An 18129-nucleotide genomic window follows, 5' to 3' on the forward strand; every position below is an offset into this window, starting at 1 on the left:
CTGCTCTTTCATTGAGAAGGTATGGACTCATCCTCCCAGGCAAAAATGAGTTCCCCTGGATCCCTCTGTTCAATGTTCCATTGACTCTCCTTTGCTTTTCAGGGTTTGGGATCCCTGCATATGAATGCAAACTCATATTCCCTTGGGGAGGGAGCTTTACAGCCAATATTACTCTGGCCTCTCAGCCAAGCACAAGCTCCAGTGGGGCTCACCCTTTACATGACTCTCCCTTTCTTCCCAGTCTGTATGGTGTTTCTTCAGTGCTCCTCAGACAAAATATATCCAATCAGCTACACTTGTCTTGTTTGTTTGGCCCTCTGCCAATTTCTCATAATTCATCTGGAAGCCTGTGACAACTCAAAATGCCTTAATAGCCAAAGTAACTCCAGAGTATGAGAGAGTAATTCTGTGAGCACCAGTCAGCAATATCCAGGGACTTGAGGCCATTTTAGACTCAAGCAAATGCTATTTTTGGAATCACTGAGTACAGAGGAAAACAAATTGCAATGGGTAGTTTTGTTTTTGGTATTGATGATTACTTTGTTCCAGTATAAAGTAGAACCTGTTGAAAAGAATGGGAGAGAATAATAGAATAGAAAACTAACCATAGTGGGATACTAGCCATATTTATAAGAAATGCTAATCATCCTTTGCAGTGTTAATAATGATTGCTTTGTTCTGATCAAAGAAAAGCCCACTCTGACCTGGTTGGGAGGTGTATGCCACAGGAGTTTATTTCAGAAATGCTGTCAATTCTCCTAATCTGAGAACATGAGGGACTACCTGATATCATGGCAAGACAAATCAGGAGAAACAGAATTTGATTAGGGGACTGAATGAACTGAAAATAATTATAGTTTTTGTAATTTTTTTTTGGTATTGCTAATTTTTTATCTTTTTATTTTTGAGACATAAGGAAACTTGTTTCTTAAAGCAATTTAGTACATTGTACTTTCATAAGCAATATTGAAACATTTATATTTTTATCCCTACCTGATCCCTCCAGATAATTTGGAAGCACTTAATGAGTGAGTATTATTACTTTCATGGCAATACATTTACTTGCATGAATCCAATAGGAATCTTATTTCTTTATAATAGGACCCATAAAGCCAGTTTCCAATTGTATTTTTATTAACCAAGTCTTTGACTGGAATGTCATCATCAAGAGAGACATGCCTGGATTCTGGATGTCACCAAAAAGCCTTAAGGAATTGAGATGGACTCTCAAGACTGCTTAAACTGATTAGAAGTCACTTGCGTGAAATGGTCTGGTAACTTGTTTGGTCAGTAGTTCATGGCAATCTTTCCAGGTAAGGAATGAAGTTGCTTTCTTAAAAAATGGCAGAAAAAAAAAAAAACTTCAACATTTTGGGAACCTCAAGAATTTGAGGACACAGCCCAAATCTGCAGGTATTCCAGGCACCACCTGATGGCAATTGTAGCTTTAGCTTCTCTGCCCTGGGGGCTGGGGGCTGACTCTTGACTGCTCACCAGAGCTCAATCTAAAGATTCCTTATGAATGAGTAACATTCCAGCAAAGTAAAATTGGAGAAAGCCTGTGTGATCAATTTGATCTATTAATATTCTTGTGTTTATGCAAATAGCCAAGCCAGACTAGAACTAGATTTAACACAGTCTCTTAAACAGGAGGGTATGCTTAGGGAGAGAACAATTACAGTTGTCTCACGCCACTTCATGCTTTGACTTTTGTGGCTTCACTCTCACGGTTTTTTCAAACTTCACGTTTATACTATACTGTACCATATTTGAAAAAATTGCGATAGAGTGAAGCCGCAAAAGTCAAAGTGCGAAGTGGTGAGGGATGACTGTATATAAATAAAGAATCCTACTTTGCAGAAATTCATTTATCACAATAAACTCTGGAACTGATTAACCACAATAAACAAGGCCCTAATGTATGTCTGAATGAAAAACCACAATACCCAGTCATAGGCATTGAACTCCAGTGTAGTTAACTGTCTTCAAAGTTTTGTTTTAAGGTTATGTCTGTGTGTGCCATACATGCCTCAGCACCTAATGACCATCAGAATGTTCTAACTACAGACAATAAGACAGATTGACATTGTATGATTTCATTCCAGCAGAAGTCTTTACATAGGGAAATCTCTACTGGTTTATAGTTTAATGTATACAGTAACCTTTATGCTTTATGTTCTTCTGTTTTATAGAATATATGCCTATGCCCCTGTTTACCTAAGTGCTTACTCACACAGTATAGGCCTCATTATAGAAGTCAACTGCATCACTGTCTCCTGAAATATGAGACTCAGTGGGTTGGACTTATGATTGTGTTAGTAAAACATTATGGTCTATTGGCTTCACTTAAAAATGTTTTTCCCTTCTGGCACCCTCCTTCTTTAGTGAGACAGGGAGAACCCCAGGACTCTACCCTCCCCAACCCCCATGACCAGGAAGCAGTTACAGAAAAGACCTGGTGCCCTCTTTTCTTGAAAGGATTCAGAGCCAAAATTTATAATGGGAAAAATATAATAGGCCAGGAATAATATAGTTCAACAAGACACTGACCATTAAAAAATAATCTCATAGATACGAGGTGATAAAATCAATAGAAGGGAATGTAAGGGGTGGGAGAGAATAATAGAATAGAGAACTAGTCATAGTGGGATACTAGCCATTGTTATAAGAAATGTTAATAATCCTTTGCAATGTTAATTATGGTTACTTTGTTCTGATTAAAGAAAAGCCCACTCTTACCTGGTTGGGAGGTGTATGCCTCAGGAGTTTATTTCAGAAATGCTGTCCATTCTCCTAATCTGAGAACAAGGGGGACTACTTGACATCATGGAAAGATTAACAACATGGTTATCTGAGCAATGAAACCCCAGAGGCAACTCACAGGGTTATTGAAGCATTAGAATCAGGGACTAGCAACCACCTTTTGCAATCCTCAACCCACATTTTTCCCCTTTGCCTGAAACCTTTGCAATCCTCAGCCCACATTTCTTCCCTTTGATTGTTATTGCCTGTGACCACTTTATTCATTTCTTTACTTTTGCCTACCTACCCTTCTCCCCATAGCTACTCTTTAAAAATGGTTGCCTAGTGAGGGGGCTAAGAACAGATTTTACGGGATAACTCACTGCTCTCCCATATTGCTGGCAAAATTGGAATAAATACTCATATGCAATTCAAGCCTGTCTCTATTTAATTGGCTCAAGTAGTTAGAGGAGGCCCAGACCCATTCATTCTCTGGTTTTACTGTGACATATGAAACTGGCCAGTAAAAAAGCAGAACCAGCCCTGGCTAGTTTGGCTCAGCAGTTAGAGCATCGGCCTGTGAACCAAAGAGTCATGGGTTTGATTCTGGTCAAGAGCACTTGCCTTGGTTGCAGTTTGATCTCTGGCCCTGGTTGGGGTCATGCAAGAGGCAACCAATTGATGTGTCTCTCTCACATTGATGTTTCTCTCTCTTTCTCTATCTCTCTCTGTCCCCTTCCCTCCTTTCCACTCCCTCTAAAAATCAATGGAAAAAATATTCTTGGGTGAGGAGTAAACCACAGAACTTATATGCATGTATGCATGAACAGTGGACATGGACAACAAACTGGGGAAAGGGCAGGGAGGGAGGGGGAGCGGGGAATCAGTGGGGGAAAAAGGAGAAACATCTGTAACAAAAATTAATTAATAAATAAAAAAAAGAAAAGAAAAGAAAAAAAAAGCAGAACCAGTCTGCCATGGCTAGAGATAAAGTTTACATTTCCATGTCATTCAAAACACTAAGGACAAAATTACCCCAAGTAGCTGTCAGATAACAAATGTATCCATATGCTAGTGCCCCAGTGACTTTCCTCTGCCAAACCCTTTCACTTTTCCAAACTCACTTTTTTTGTTGTTGTTGTTCAGATAGAGTGGGGAGGGAGAGAGAGAGAGAGAGAGAGAGAGAGAGAGAGAGAGAGAAACATCGACGCGAAAGAGACACATCGAGTGGCTGCCACCCACACAACCCAATCAGGGCCAGGGACAAACCGCAACCAAGGTATGTGCCCTTAGCAGGAACCAAACCCGGGTCTCTCTGGACCGCAGGCCGACACTCAACCGCTGAGCCAAACCGGCCAGGGCCAAACTCACTTTGATTGCTAGATGTGAATTGTCACTGGGTTCCTTGTAAGTTTCTCAGGCTGACACAGCAAACAGATTTGATGGCTGCCCACAACTAAATTGCCATTAGGTACTGGTGGGATTATTGGTTCAACACTTAATTGGAGGCTTAAGTGGCTCTTTGTGTTGATGATGCTTGCCATCTTATTTGTAGAACTTTCTTGGGTGGGAGGAAAAAGGCCTGCTTCATACACATTATGTTCCAAGTAAATGTTTGTAGAATATTTTGGATCTCCGTGGCCCTGTCATTAATAAAGGGCTATTTCTAAAATTTATTTTAGCAATAAAAAACCGTAGGTGTTGTCAAGATCTAGGCATATTCAACACCAAAAATGCATTTATATATTTCCATTAAATTTCTCTTTAATATCTATGGTAATGTGTTAATGCAATTAACATATCTACTTTTCGCCCTGGCCAGTTTGGCTCAGCGGTTAGAGCGTCGGCCTGCGGTCCTGAGAGACCCAGGTTCGGTTCCCGCTAGGGGCGCGTACCTTGGTTGCAGTTTGTCCCCGGCCCTGGTCGGTCGTGCGGGTGGCAGCCACTCGATGTGTTCCTTCCACATTGATGTTTCTCTCTCTCTCTCTGTTCCTCTCTCTCCCTCCCACTCTATCTGAGCAAAGAATGGAAAAATGTCCTCGAGTGAGGATTAAAAAAAAAAACAAAAAAAAAAAACATATCTACTTTTCTGGTAAGTCCATGAAGTCCTGAGGGCAGATCTAGTGTTACTCATCTTTATATTCCTATCTTTGGCTCAGTGTCTCTCACATAGTAGGTATTCATTAAAATTCTATGGGAAAGCCACGTTTAGCACAGATATACTTTCAATTATGAGTCCCATATTAAATCTTTTAAGTGATAGATATAATAGGCTCAGTAAATATCTTAAATAGAAGGAAACCAATTCAACTCCCTAATCTCCTTCTACATTCTCTCAACCCATTGCGCTGAATGAGAAAGTGAGAATGTGAGAGTCACCCTCTTTTTGTGCTTATTATTATTATTATTTGTTTGTTAATTCTCACCCAAAGATATTTTTCCATTGATTTTTAGATAGAGTAGAAGAAAGGGAAGGAGAGAGAGAAACATTAGTGTGAAAGAGACACATCGATTGATTGCCTCCCACACAAGCCCAACCAGGGCCAGGGATTAAACTTGGAACCTATGAACATGCCCTTAATAGGGAATCAAACCCACAACCTTTAGTCCATGGGCTGACGCTCTAACTGCTGAGCCAAACCGGCCAGGGCTATGCTCATTATTTAAAAATACTCCTTAGACTACCACCTTGATGTAGAGTTCTAAGTCAGACATCCCAAACATTATCGGGGAAGTTTGAAATATGGAATGACTCCAAACTTGCTTGCATATACAGAGTACCAAAAGCACACAACCTTTGGAGGCAGATGCCTAGTAGAAGCCTGGACTGAACAAATTACCCTTTTCCACTGGAGTCTAGTTTTCTAGCTTCAGAAATTACATGGGTCAATTATTAGAGAATTTCTGAAAGGCATGGGCCAGAGGTACCCTGAAAACAGCTACAATGATTCTCTTCCCAAACTCTTCAGTCTGTGGGGCATTTGCCAGCAAAGCTAATACCTCCAGGTGTGCCATAAAACAGGGTTCAACAAAATTTGTCTGTAAAGAACCAAATGTCAAGTATTTTTAGGCTTTGCAGGTCACGTATATATCAGTTGCATATTCTTCTTTGTTTTTTTTGTTTGTGTTTATGAACCTTAAAACAAAAAACATTCTTAGCTGGAGGACATGTACAAGAAATTAGGCAGGGAAGCTAGTTTACCAACCCCTGCTAAAGATCAAATTGATGTGCTAGCATGATTCTTTCCTCCAACTCAACAATAAATTTATTTTATTTTGGACATTCTTATTAAAAAAAAAAAAAAATGAAGGATTTAGGTTCAGAAAACCTAGGTTTCTACCTCTAAGTCACTGTGTGATTTGAGCCAGTTCATTTGATTCCTGTAAACTTTAGTTGCCTCATAAAAATGTTGGCAATAAATGAATATCTTACTTATAGAGTTGTTCAAGGACTTCAATGAGTTAACATGTGCAAGTTCTTTATAAACTATAAACTCTCTTTAAGCGTTAGCTATTATTAATCTTAATGTTATTTAACTCTTAGGAAATAGAATTACTTTGATAACATTATAGTTTACTTTGTATATATACAGTTCCAATGACAGAGTGGGGGAAAATCCCAAAGAAATAATTGGTTTGAATCAAATTATTAGAAAGCTTCAAACTTTTCTTAGAAGCTATTTTGTTTGTATAGGAAATTGCTTATAAGAAAAAGAAATTGTGGTTTCTTGACTTGCCATAGTCACAGAAAAAAATTACAAAAAATATATATTTTTGTAAAATATTTTTAGGAATCTATTTTCAAATGCCAAAGATTTTGTCCTCCTGAAGTTAAAACAAATGAAAACTCATTTCTTTAGAAAAAGAGAAACTGATATTTTGCCAAAGATTAATATAACATAGTTTGGTAAGAAAAAAAAGGCACATTCAATTAAATGTTATTGGCTGATTGTTGTGACCACACTGCTATCTTGTCTAATACATTTAGGAACTGAACAGCTTTTATATATCACCGAACTTTGGTGAAAATAAGACAAAACACCAAATTTTCATTTTTCCCATGAGATTCTTAAGGTATTTCTCAAAAAGTTATTTAAGAATGTCAACAATTATGGTAAATGGTGATAGCAAATAGTGTCCACTTCTAAAATGTGTATAACAAATTATCTCTAGTTCCTCAATCTTTCTTTTTTAATTCTTAGCATCTGATATCATTCCATACACTTTACTTCTTTTAAGAAGCTATGAAATTTTTGACATTTCACTATCCCAGTTCTTTATTTTTTGGCTCCTCTTCCTTGTAAACATAAGCATTTCCCCCATATTCTTGATAGACCTAAACTCTCTTCTCGGCCCCATCCCTCAGACAACAAAATTATTCATACTTATAAATAGTTGTCTATTGTACCTATTCCCATTAGATTATAAACTCCATGAGAGAAGGAATTTTTCTTGTTCCCTATTAAATCCTTATGTAAAGAATATATAACCTGGCTCACAGTACTAACTCTCAGTGCTTTAATCACTAACATTCTATATATAACTCTGTATTCTGCCACATATCACACTAAGGACCTCAAATTCAACATATCCAAGCCACAGTTATCACACTTATCAGCCACCACACAAATCTCCTCCTCGTCCTGACTCCTTTCTATTAATAGCATAAATGATTTCCTTAGTCACTTGGAGGTATCTTAGTCCATCAAGCATCAATTTAATTGCTAAGTAATTGTCAATCCATTCTTTTAAACAATATTATGATTTAAAAGGCACAAATAGACATAAAGTAAATATTTTAAAGTTATAAGATAATATTGTGAAACTCTATATGCCAGTAACTATAAAAAGTTAGATTAAAATAGAACTTAAAGCCCTGTCCAGTTTGACTCAGCAGTTAGAACGTCGGTCCACAGACTAAAGAGTCTGAGGTTCGCTCAGGTCAAGGGTATATACCTCAGTTGTGGTTTGGTCCCTGGTCCAGGTAGGAGTCATGCTAGAGGCAGCCAATAGATGTGTCTCTCTCACATGGATGTTTTTCTCTCTCTCTTTTTCCCTCCCACTCTATCAGAAGATAGATGAGTGAATGTCCTCAGGTGAGAATTTTAAAAAATATATGTATATAAATTAAAAATTAAAATCAGAGTAAACTATAAACTATTAAGGAAATAGAACTGAAAGAAAAACCTTTCACTTCTAAAATGACATTAAGTCTCCCTGGCTGGTCTGGCTCAACGGTTAAAATGATATTAAGTCAAATGGTTTACACTTGAGTTTGTACAACTGTCAAGCAAAAGGTATTTATTTGTTTAAACTGTTCCACGCAGAGAACAGAAAGAGAGCTAGACGTCATTTTCTTCAGCTAGCACAATTATAATTTAAGAGCAGAACAAAGACTACATAAGAAAAGAAAATAATCACTAGAAAAAAATTCTAGATAAATGCAAAAAATAAAATAAACATTATGTAACAGAAAATACAATATTAAGACCAAGTAGTGTTTGTATCAAGAATGGAAAATTATTCAATATAAAAAACAATCCATATCATTTATATATTAATAATCATATTAAGAGCTTATAAGAATAAAAAAACCTATTAGCAAACTAGAAATATATAGAAACCCATTTAACTAATATTATTACCAAATATATACAAAAATCATAGTAAACATTGGAAGCCTAGAAACATTAAAATAAAGATTAGGGAAAGAGTGCCTATAATCATCTCTAAAATTTACTATTATACTGAGGTAAAGAAATACAAAAAGAACAAGAAATAAGAGGTGTCAGCATTTGAAAGAAAGACATTGAATTTTTATTAAATATAAATGTTGTCTCTGTGGGAAAACCCAAGATAATCCACAAATTTAAAAATCAATATTACCTAGCTGGTGTAGCTCAGTGATTGAGCACCAAGAGGTTGCTGGTTTGAGTACCCATCAGGGCACACGTCTGGATTGTGGGCTCTATCCCTTGTAGGGGGCATGCAGGAGGCAGCTAATCGATGTTTCTCTCTTTGATGTTTCTATCTCTCTCTCCATCTCCCTTCCTCTCTCTCTAAAAATCAACAAAAATATATTTAAAAAATCAATATTAACTTTAAAAAAAGGAAACAAATAAAGGAAATTCAGCAAATATGATCAAATAAATATCATTTCTGTATGTCAAAAGGAAAAAGACACCATTTATAGAATAAAAACTATAGGGTATCTAAAAATAACTCTTACCAAATTCATGCAAGATGCTTATAAAATTGTTTAAATTTTATAGGAAATATATTGTGAATAAAAAGAGAAATATATTGTAGCTGATGGTACTATCATAAAGATGTTAGTTCTCTACAGATTAACTTTGCAATTACAATAAAAACTGACAAGCTCACTAAAATTCAAATGGGATTTCTAGCTTCTGATAGTAGTGTAGTATTTTTCTCATAGCAATCTTGAACATAACAATTATAAATCCTGGAATATATATATATTCTGTGTATGTGTCTGTGTGTATGTGAAAGTTTATTTTCATTCATGATATTTATGTTCTATAAAGTCACTGCAAGCACTGAGTTTGGGTTAGGTTTCTGAAATCCTCTGGTTACAACAGTTTTATCAACTGATCGATACACAACCTTGTTGCATCTGTATTTATATGTAAAGCACCTTATTTAATGTATATTGTTGATTCACTAACATTGAACTCATAGTTAACAGTACTCCTAGCTTACCAAAGTTTATGTAGCTCATGTATGTTCTCTGTAAGTTACATCACAGCCTTCTTGAGCTTAGGAGCATTAGACAGCATTTTAAAGGTATGTTTTAGGATCATTTTAAGCCACAAAATCACCAACAGAAAGCACAAATATGTGAAAGATGTGACACTACATAGATCACAAAAAGGAGACATTTACAGTATTAGAACTGAGATAAGAAGGTAGTCCTCAACTTAGAGTGTGCACATAGAGCAATTCAAATTTTATATGTTCTGTGCAAGTCAGTGAATGTCTACAAGAGCACAGTGAATACTCATTTAAGGGTTATAAATAAATTTTAACAAGTAGATAAATTTTCAAATCACGAGGACTGACTATACATGTTCTATTGAAGGTACTATAGAGGGACCAATAAAGGGCTGTTGGAAAGTTCATCTTTGAAAGGTGAAATTGTGTAGCTGTGCTGTTTGCCTGGGGCACTTTCCAGTCCTTGATATAGGAAGACAGAAATCTCCAGCTTTCCTTGTTTGAGGTGTCAGAGAACAGAATTCAAAGCTGACACAGCAGTTGAAAAATTAAGAGGAGGAATCCCCAAAAGGAGGTAGTTACAAAGAGCATAAGCATCAAAATCTGCCTATAAAATCTGCTCAAATCCTTGGCTGAATCCTGAATTATTGTATACAGGGGAGATTCTAGGGAACTCTGTAAACTAAGATGTAATCTAAAATAACTGAGAGGAATTTCAGCTCCTACCCACCACAGGAGAAACAGAGCTTAGAGTTGGAATCCTGGCAAGTTAATTGTCTGCTGGAACAAAGATCAACACTCTTCAGAAAAGTCTTTAAAATGTGCCAACACAATGTCCACTATATAATAAAAATTATCAAACATATGAAGATATATTAAAATGTGATTTGTATTCAAATGGAAAATTAAACAGTGTTAAAATTAGAAGAAAAAGTTTAATGCAGATATTGTAAATATATTCAAGTACTTAAAGAAAAATATAGTCATAGTGAATAAATAGGTAAAAAATCTTAACAATTAAGACTATACATATGGAAATTCTAGAAATAAAAAAGCACAATAATAAATTGGAAATTGATGGATGTTCTAACAGCATATTGGAGATACAGAAAAGAAGTCAGTTAACAGAGAGAAAAAGATTGAAGTAAATAAATGTTACCTCGAAGATTAGTGAAACACCACCAAATAAAGTGGTCTAACATACATGCAATTAGAATCCTAGAAAGGAAGAGAAAGAAAATGAGGCAGACAAATACCTTTGAAGAAATTTTCCCAAAGGTAGTGAGAAATCTAAATTTACAGATCCAAGAAGCTCAGCAAGATAAATACAAACAAAGCCAAACCTAGACACATCAGTCAATCTGCTGAATTCCAAAAAGAAAGAGAAAATCTTACAATCAGCCAGAGAAAAATTACACATGATCTATAGTGAAAGAATAATATAAATTTGACTGACTTAGAAACAATGGAGGTTACAAAACAACAGAACATACATTCTCTGGAAAAGAATCTTAGTCTTTTATACCTTTTACAGTATTTGCTCCCAATTAAAGTTATCATTTAACCTTACCTTTCGGTCCCTTTTATCATATTGAAAAGTATTGAATGTTTATGTAGTCAAAAGTATCAATTTTGCCTGGCTGGTGTGGCTCAGTGGACTGAGTGTTGTCCCATGGACTGAGAGGTCCCAGTTTGATTCCTGGTCAAGTCACATGCCCAGGTTGTGGGTTTGATCCCCAATGGGGGAGTGAGGAGGGTGTGCAGGAGGCAGCCAATTGATGTATCTCTCTCATGTCGATCACATTGATGTTTCTATCTCTCTCTCCCTTCCTCTCTCTCTTAAAAAAAAACAAAACATTTAAATGTATCGATTTTTCTCAAAAATTTTATATTTTGTTTTCTTTAATAAATTTTTTCTTGAATCCCAATATGAAAATATGTTATCACTTATTTTTTTATTTGTGTAATTTTTATTTTTACATTAGATATTTAATTTAACTCTATTTAATTTTGTGTATTGAATGAGATAGAGCTCTAATTTTGTTTTTTCCTTTTTCGATATGGAGAACTAAATATCCAAGTACCACCAATAGAACTTTCACTAATCTTTCTTTGTTAAATCCTTTTTATCATGCAGTCTTTTTCTTGCTTAGATCCTGACCAACACAGAAAGTATCAAACTGAGTATATCACCAAGAAATTTAATCAAGATCAACAGTCATTTTAGATAACTTGATTTCCTAATTGTTCTCATCATAAATTGATTATTTATTTTGGTTTTTCTGTCATAGATAGTAGTTACATAATTTTTACGTATGGGAACTGGGAAATGCAAATCTGGTTAGAGAAGGCTAGGGTTCTTGCCTTGAACTTTAGTTTGCATAGCAAATACATTTTAAAATATAGATTTCATGTTTTGAGGGAAGGCTAATTGAAGATTACACTCTCTACACTGGTCTATTTGGTATTTAGTTTGCTTCATTAAAAATTTACTTACTTTCTCATATTTGTAAGCTCACTTGTCATTGAATATTAAATAGATACTCAGGTTCCTCATTGTGCCAGTTTTTTGCCTTTTTTTTCCCCCCCATAAAAATTTCTGTTGATAATTTAACTCTTCTATCCAAGAATTTCCCAATAACAAATTGGTACTTCTGATAAAATCAGACTGGCATAACTTCTGATTATTTTTTCTTTCTTATGGGCTTGTCATAACATTCTTAACTAGATTCATTTGACTAGTATAAGAGAGTAAACAAAAATGATTGAGATGGTTTCAGAAAGTTAAAAAAAAAACAGTAAAAATGGTTTGGTTTGGTTTTTTCTATTTCTGGACAGGAACAAGACTATTTTATCAATTTATGTCCTATATCTCATAGAAGACAACAAAACTGAATTAACAGAAGTTAAATTAACAAGACTGAATAAAAACTCTGAATATTGATTCAGAACTTAAACTTATCCTTCAACAAGAGAGAAGAAATGCTCTCTTTTTAAGCCTTTGGAATAACCATGTATTTTCTGCTGAAATGTAGCCAGAAGAATTTAAGGAACCTTTTCTCAATACTTACTCTATAAGATTTTCATTTTAGAATAATTTAAAAAATTAGTGCAGACTTTAATCTACTTCATCTGGGTTAAATTTAGTCCTGTCAGAAATCCTAAATATGGAAGAAAAATTCCCTAAGTAAAGAGAAATAAGTAAGCTTCTCTAGCTGCTTCTTCTTCTTCTTCTTCTTCTTTTTTTCATCCTCACCCGAGGACATTTTTCCATTTTTTGTTCAGGTAGAGTGGGAGGGAGAGAGAGGAAGAGAAAGAGAGAGACATCAACGTGAAAGGGACACTTTGAGTGGCTGCCATCCGCACAACCAACCAGGGCCGAGGACAAACTGCAACCAAGATAAGGTGCCCTTAGCGGGAACCAAACCCCGGTCTCTCGCGACCGCAGGCCGACGCTCCAACCGCTGAGCCAAACCAGTCAGGGCTCGAGCTTCTTTAATGTGATCAATCACTCCGACCATGGAGAAAAATATGCAAAAAATATGGTCAGATAAGTATAAATAAATACATCACTTTCTATTGATTAGAGAGAACTTATGTGGAGATCCTCTCTTTTTATATAAATTCATAAAGTATTTTTTCTTTAAATATCTGTGACAGGAAGAAATGACAAATATCACAAAGGGCTGATATACTTAATGTATGCATTATTTGTCCTCCAAGAAGCAAACCCCAAGACATGATTAATCATACAAAAGATTTATTTGGGAAAATTTTTATGTAAAAAAAAGTAAGAATTGGAGGTGAGCCTTCAGACTATGATCCAAGTCAGACTCTTATGAAGCAGAGTGAAAGGAAGGAGGATTGAGAAAGTGTCAGACTGTTGTAGTTATAAGAAACTTTTTGCCAACTAATGGGAGTCCTTGACACAAAGTCTCCCATTCTAAAAATCCTGAGTCAAGAAATAACCAACCTGCATTGAACTTCTGCCATGCTTAACCATTTGTGGGAGCATGGTTTAAGAAGTGTGGCATGAGCACAGAAATGAATCCAGAAGGACAATATCTGGTACTGTCAGTCAGTTATGCTAAATTATGCAGCAGGAGATTTGAAAGACACATTGTCGTGGCTGCCATAATATATAAAGAGTTCTTAAAAACCAGTAAGATAAAAGGGGGAATACCAATATAAAAATGTGAGAGACCCAATGATTGGTTGCCTCCTGCATGATCAACGTGTAACCCAGATACATAGGTACCCTTGATCAGAATCAAGCCCACAACCCTTTGGTTCACGCTCCAACACTCTAACAGCTGAGCCAAACCGACCAGGGCAAGAATAAAAAATTTTAATAAGGTATTTTGTAGTTATAAAATTGGCTAAGGATTATTTCATTTATGTGTATTCATGTACTTGTCTGTTTTATTATAGATACTCAAGGTTGGCAAGAGGCAAATAAATAACAAAACAGGTTTTATAATACACTGTAGTTACAAATTTATATTTTTCATTTACATTTGTAAAACCATAGAAGGTTATTTGTATTATAACCTTTTAAATGTTCATAATTAAAAAAAATTATTGATTGATTTTAGAGAGAAGGAGAGAGAGATTTTCTGATCCACTTACTTATGCATTCATTGGTTGACTCGTGTATGTACCCTGACCGGGGGTCAAACTTGAAACCTTGGCATGTGGGGACAACACTCTAACCAACTGAGATACCTGACCAGGGAAAATGTTCATAATTTTTGATTCTCTAAATTCACTTATAGAAGTTAATTTTAAGAAAATTTAGAGTAATTATATATGACAATCACAAGTTATAAAGTAAACAATTTTAAAATCTAAATATCTAATTACTTAAAATTATCATGACATGCATGTAATATAATTGCTATGCAGTTGTTTGAAATCATGTTTTGACAGACATTTAATAATGTAGAATGTAGCCATAAAATAATATGAAATGAAAAAGCAAGATATATTACTGTAGATACAGTATGATCACATTATTGTATGTAATGTGAATATATGTGCACATGTAATAAAAATGTATAATATATTTAACATATATATGTTTATAATTTACACACTTAGATTTGAAAAATGGGAAAACATGCCCAAATATTTCACAATGGCTATTTCTCCAGTGGTAGAATTACAAATAAGTTTTACTTATATACATTTCTAACTTTTTGAAATGTTCTATTGTGAACATATATTTTATAATGAAATATTACAGGTCAATAAGCATTTCAATGTGCTTATTACAGTACATTAGCAGGTGAGGAAATGAGATAAATAATTTCTACATTTGGTATAGATATTGATTTAGGTGTTTCACTTCCCTTTCAGATGATCTTTGACAAAGATATTGAAAGAATTTTATTATTATACCTCAACTAACATTTGTAATGCAAGAAGCAAAGTTTTATTGTTTTAAAGGAATAATTTACCTGATCCAGCTATAGGATGACCTGACCCCACATTCCCACCATAATATACAATGTAAGAATAGTATGCTACAACTCATAAGATTTGGAGCAAATTATTTTCTCAGGGAGATGAGAATGAGCATGAGAATAATGCCAAAGACAGAATTATCTCTTCCAAGTCTTCCTTCAGTCGTGTCTGTGCATTGAGCAATTTTCTGAGTTTGACAAAGAATTAGAACACACTGCTTGCTTGGAGAATTGTGACTTGACACTTCATCAATATCATTCAGAGCCATGCTTTTCATTTTCCTCCCATTTTAACTTTTTAAGCCCTAGGAAAATTAGTTGAAAAGCCAGATCTTTTGGTGGATATTAATGTGAAACCCTCTACTCTGTCACTTGTAATCATAAGTCCCAGAAAACAGCTTCTAATTCCATTATGTATTGTCTTCTAAGATAATAATTAACAGATTCTGAGTATTTTTTCCTCCAAGCCCCCCATACTTGTTGGCTTTCTCATTAATCACTAACAGTCTTGCCAATTGAAGGCATTGAGTGTATGATTATTAAAAGCCTTTCTTCTCCAGTTAAACTGGTTCCTCCAATGTGTCTGCACACATACACACACACACACTCACACTCATACCACTCTACTGTACAGCTGTTGTTGATTTGCCTTCCTCACTTTTGTCTGGCAATCTGAATTCTGCTTATCCTATAAGTCCTAAATCGAACACTGTCATCCCATGAGCTTTCCCAGAACGTTCCCTCCCCTGCAGTGGATTTCTCAATTTCCATTACACCTGAAGTAAAAAGAATAGTGCCCTTAGGTCTAGGCAAGAGGACCCCTGCCTCGGGTTTTGGGCTTTAGAGAGCCCAGTGCTGACTCCCTGGCCATGGCTCTTTCCATGGGGCAAACAGTCCACAGGACCAAAAGATTAAGGTGATATTCCTGCCTGGAGCCCATGCTCTGCCTTCTACATCATACTCTGAAAGCCAGAATTCCCTGCCCCAAATGGCCACACAAGTACTTGAGGGCCTTTAGACCTTTTTCCTGGGCTCATCCTCCAAGGGCTGACCATATCACAGGTGTGTGCATCCAGAGGCTAAATACCAAAGGGCAGCTGTCTGGATTATCAGACTGCAGTGTTCACACATATATGCATGACTCGTCAAGATGCAGGACAAGGGGGAGTGGGGAGGAAAAGAGCAGTAGCCAGTGGCCAGGACCAGCTCACCTACTCCAGGAGTAATTCTTAGGTCATTTTACACATTTCTCCAGATGAATATATTTTGCTCATGTAAGCATAGAAGTTGAATCACTCTGGATTAGAAGGGTGTTTTACTTTAAAGTAGCACAGAATATAACAAAAAAGGTAAGGGCTAATAAGATTTAGAATAAGAGCTTTGATAAACTTTACAAGATATAATTTTACTGGGTCCTAAAAACCATCCTGGGGGGTTTTATTGTCTCCCTTTAAAAATTAAAAAAAAAACAAAAAAAAAAAACAAGGCTCAGAGAAGCTGAGTTTTGCCCTGGTCTCATAGGAGGTCAGGGAAAGAATCATTATGATTCCACAGCCCACTGTTTCTTCACTACACCTCCTCATGGGTCTAACTCAACATTATATGGGACACCCATGTCAACTGTTGAACAAAAACAAAAAGTCAGTCAGATATTTCTCCAGCAAATGGGTTAATTCTGGAACAACAATAAATTGCAGGCCAGAACAAGCAACCATGGCAGGCCATGTGCAAATTCAATGAAAAAAGGAAAGGACATTTTTATGGAGAGGAAGAGGAAGTTGGGAGGGCTACTATAAAGAGTTCTCCCTGTTGTGCTTAGCAATGAAGGTAGGGCATGAGAGTTGTCCCTTCTGGCCTCCTTACTTTATGTGGTTTTTGTTTACTGTATCTTTTTCCCCACACAACTATTCTTTAAAGAAGTACCAACAAGTGGATAGTTCCTTCTTTGTGGGTCTATGATTATTGAGGGAAAAATTGTTTCTGAGAGTTAGTTTCTCAAAGACTGACATTTACAGGCTGAGAACTAATTTGAAAGACCTACCTGGTAGCATATAGGCTAGAAATAAGGAACTACTCTTCCCAGTCTTGGCACTAGCTAGAGTTGCCAGGAAAGGAGAGGATTTGTGAGTATGCTTGTTCATTGGGGAGTTAGACTGGGAGTTCCAAAGACTTTTGTACATGTTGACCTTGCAGAGCTGAGCAACTTGCAGTTGCTTTTCTTGCCAAAAACACTATTTTTCTTTTCTACCATGGAACAGATACTAATGGAGCATTCCCATTCATAGTACATGGCTAATGAATATAAAACTGAACAATAATACATCCCTCTGGTGAATGAGGTTTCTGTAGAACAGACATTATATACATATTTGATGATAAAATGTAAGAGTCACTGTAGTCCTGCCTTCTCCACCAGAGAGGACAGAATCCCAGAGAGACAGCAAGTAACTTAGTAATTAGAGTGAACCTAGATTTACTGTCTCCTCACCCATTGTGCTTCTTGTACAATATAAAATTCAGTTTATGAACAAGCAAGACATTTGTGTATACATTTAAAAATAATATTAAAGTCACATAAAATAATATTAAAATCTAAAAGGAAATCTATTTTTTTAAATATGTTTTTAGTGCTCACATCGGCAGCACATATACTCAAATTGGAACGATACAGAGAAGATTAGCATGGCCCCTGCGCCAGGACGACATGCAAATTTGTGAAGCATTCCATATTTTTTGACTTCTAAACAGAAAAACTACAGGCCAGAATGCAATGGCATGAAGTAATCAAGGTCATGAAAAACAAGAATCTGAGTCTAAGACTACTCTATCCAGCAAAGCTATCATTCAAAATAGAAGGTCAAATATAGAGCTTTGAGACAAAAAAAAAAAAAAAAAGGCTAAGAAAATATATTAACAGCAAACCAGCACTGCAATATATACTAAAGGACTGCTGTAATTACTAGAAGAAATAGGAAGAAAAATAGAACCACACTAAACAAAAATGGCAACAAAAATTACATATCAATTTTCACCTTAAATGTGAATGGTTTGAATGCTATGATAAAAAGACAGAGTAGCTGACTGGATAAGAAAGTATGACTCACATATATGTTGTTTACAAAAGACCTACCCCACAACAAAAGACTCACATAGGTTTAAAGTGAAGGGATAGAAAAAAATCTTTCAA

At 35.7% G+C, this 18129-nt stretch overlaps 1 non-coding gene across 1 annotated transcript; it reads left to right on the forward strand.

Annotated features, from left to right (window-relative positions):
- Positions 1-17569: 17569 nt before the first annotated feature.
- LOC118616569 lies at positions 17570-17676 on the forward strand. Its single transcript, XR_004956566.1, has one exon. It is a non-coding gene; the product is annotated as a U6 spliceosomal RNA (small nuclear RNA).
- Positions 17677-18129: the final 453 nt, after the last annotated feature.

The sequence above is a fragment of the Molossus molossus genome, unplaced genomic scaffold, assembly GCF_014108415.1.
Source record: "Molossus molossus isolate mMolMol1 unplaced genomic scaffold, mMolMol1.p scaffold_m16_p_4, whole genome shotgun sequence".
Taxonomy (NCBI): Eukaryota; Metazoa; Chordata; class Mammalia; order Chiroptera; family Molossidae; genus Molossus; species Molossus molossus.